At 37.7% G+C, this 3,156-nt stretch overlaps 1 non-coding gene across 1 annotated transcript; it reads right to left on the bottom strand.

The window, feature by feature from the left end:
- Positions 1 to 1,517: 1,517 nt before the first annotated feature.
- LOC117240442 lies at positions 1,518 to 1,623 on the bottom strand. The gene has a single exon (XR_004494690.1). It is a non-coding gene; the product is annotated as a U6atac minor spliceosomal RNA (small nuclear RNA).
- Between the last annotated feature and the right edge of the window lie 1,533 nt (positions 1,624 to 3,156).

Below are 3,156 nucleotides of genomic sequence, written 5' to 3'. Positions count from 1 at the left end.
TAATACATTTGGTTGGCAACTAAATGATTGCGGATCTTGTCATTACCACTTAATGGCAAAATCTGCAATCACTTAAATGCCAAACCAATAGTACACGATTCCTCTTGTTTCTATCCTATCCGTGGCTTACAGGGAATTTCTGGAAAAAAAAGTTGGCTTGTCTCGTCGATAGCTGGTTATGGATAGCTGGTATTGCTCATTTTCATGAAAATGGAATTCAGAAACTATTTTTGTAATCGAGTTGCTCCTTTGAAGGTTTAATGTGTAAGATTTAACATATCTAAATAACATTTCGTTCGCAATAAAAAACTTTCTGATGTTGGAAGTTATAAACACACGTCTGTCTTTTAATTCTGAAAATTTTACTTCCAACTGATTTTCAAAAATTTTCAAATATTGAATCCGCCTTAAACGTATGTAAGTACATGTTTGACAATCGTCTGAAGATGGAATTTCCATAGCGCCTTACGCGGCTGCGTCTAAAATCCGCAGTCTGAGTCTTAAATCCGAATTGTATGGACAACATCGATCGCCTGACTGCACCACTCTCATAGCAACAACAGCTGATACACGCGTCCGACGCTTGTGTTGATACACATAGCACAGACGATTATGCTAATGTCATTGACAGCAATGCTGCTATTTTCCGACAAACGAGTTTTAAGTGTTGCGTCGGGTGTTTAGATACTACGTAACTTTGTAACGATTTCGATGAACAACTGTGTAATGTGTACCTTTTTTAGCGTTTATTCTCAAAACAGTTTTAATATAATAATAACCATATAGTAATATAATATAATAATAATAATAACATTATGGTGTGATATTGATTGAAATGCCGCAGATCAATAAAATATTAGTTATAATGAATCCAAACCAATGGCTTTAAAATTACAGTACTCACAGATTATTAGAAACGATAGAACAGATTAAAGAAAATTATGGTGATGAAATAAATTAAATAAAGGAGATAAAGAAACATAAAATGAAATAAAAGGATATAAAGTAATATATGATCATATAAATAAAGTAAAACAAAATAATTAACTAACCAATTTACAAATAGAAACTTTTTACAAGCTTATAAGTAACATTATGTCTAATTAAATTATAAACAGTTTACGATATTATCGCTACTCGTGTAACAGTTTTAATTTCATCATTCAACGGAATACGTTTACTGAAGTTGATTCAGAATGTCAGTAAGCGCCACTTTCTAACCACCGGTATGTATCCAAGTTTTACCTATGATTATATTGTTCAAGTCTGGAATTTGGTAATTAATAGTGTAAATTCACTCGGTAATACTGTGTTGTATATCAAATTTTTTTATCTTTCTTATTTCGTTTTTGATTACACGATGTCAATGGATCAAACATCTAGATTCGCGTCTAATATATGGTTCGAAATGCAATGCTCGAAAGGATGTAGCTGTAAAGATCATTTGCCACAAGAAAAGGTTAATAGATAACCTGTGTTATCCGGAAGGATAGCGGAAGCCCTTCGCGGTCCCACCAAAAAGATCTCATAAGTCCCGCCGAAAGGCGACAGAGCCTTATCATTTATATATGTGTTCCATCCTTGTCTATGGGAGTGTTAAACGTGTCTCCATCCGTATTACAAAAAAATTTTTTTTTTTTTTTACGTGGAGGAAATCTTCATAGACACCTTACTACCCTGCGGTCGCGGGCGGAAGGTAGTGCCGGATTCTTACCGGCTAAAACCTCCACGAACGGGACAGTGGTACCAGCGCGAGCTGATCGTCGGAGGACACCACCCCTGTGTGCTGAAGAACACCAAGTAGTATCTTTAACCAAATATTCCTAGAAAGTACACCCAGAAGACACGCAAGGGAGGGGCTGGCCGCTTGCCTGTTTGTATATTCTAAGAGAAATTTTGGTTTTTCGTTCCCCTTTTTTTCTGTCCTTCCATGCCGAGGATTCGAACTCGGGACGCGTCGTCTTCAGTTCTGGGCTTTAACGAGCGTAGCTGGCTGCCCCGTCGACTTTCTGGCTGATTGGAAAGGATTTGATTCTTAATCTGGCAATGTATATCAGGAAGTATTCTAATTAGCCTCTTGAAGGAGACGTATGTAGTATCGGGGAGAAGGGCCCAAGAAACGTCGAGCTAACTACAGACAATGTCGCGAGAGCCGAGGCTCTGTCGGCTCTATCAATGCATTGCCGGGTCCTTCAGGTAAATAGCTTTACCGAAAAGACCTACGTGAGCCTGGCTACGAGCGTCTGTAGAACATGTGTGCGGTGGGCCCAGGAAAAGACAATAGAGTGCTAAAACGGGCAGAGGGTCAGTCGAGAAGCAGAGTGCGAGTTGAGCGGACACGGAGTGTGAGTCGGCGTGCGACGATATCGTAGTCTGTCCTTTTGTTATCGAATTAAACTCATTAAAATACCTTAAACTTTAAACTCTACCATCATCACTTGTCCTTACTCTAAGAATCCACCAGTTACTACATGTATATTTTTCATAGCCCTCTCAAAATATAAGGGGTAAAGTTATATAATTCCCTTAATTAAATCATTATTATTAAGTCTATTATGAAGCGTTGAATAATATATTTTTGCTGCTATTATATTTATTGTAGCAAGAGAAAACTGTTCTAAAAGAATTCGTACCTCTTCTAATGCGCTTATTTTCAATCGCATTGCGTTTTCCATCGCATTGGCAGAGATTTTATAACGTATGGGATTAGCATAAGTTATAAATAGGTCTAATTAATAATTTGTAACAGAAGATTTTAACCTCAAGATTTAGGTCAGATGCAAACGATCGAATTTGCAACAAATGACCGCAACGGCAATGGGTTAGAAGGACAAGAAAATACATATGTATGTATCCTTCTTTTGTGAAACAGAAGAACTTTATTTGTTCCTCTGCTTTTCCAACGGCACCGGAACGATGTTGATTCTCCAATCAAAAGCAATGTCTATCGTTCTCGCTTTCCTAACCAAAATTGTCCTTAACGAATCAGATCATCTCGTGACCTCAGACACACCCACCCCTAGCTTACCTCAACATCCACACTATCGTCACTAAACGACTCAGTCTCCATCTTTAGAATAGGCAACACCTTTTACCGAGTTTCTACCCTTAGAACGATCGCATACTTAACGTATAAGTGTAACTAGGTATTACATA

This window comes from Bombus vosnesenskii, unplaced genomic scaffold, assembly GCF_011952255.1.
Source record: "Bombus vosnesenskii isolate JDL3184/JDL3185 unplaced genomic scaffold, Bvos_JDL3184-5_v1.1 scf7180000014629, whole genome shotgun sequence".
In the NCBI taxonomy this organism is placed as follows: Eukaryota; Metazoa; Arthropoda; class Insecta; order Hymenoptera; family Apidae; genus Bombus; species Bombus vosnesenskii.
Note: the sequence above shows the minus strand (reverse complement) of the source record. Positions and strands in the feature narration are given on the sequence as shown.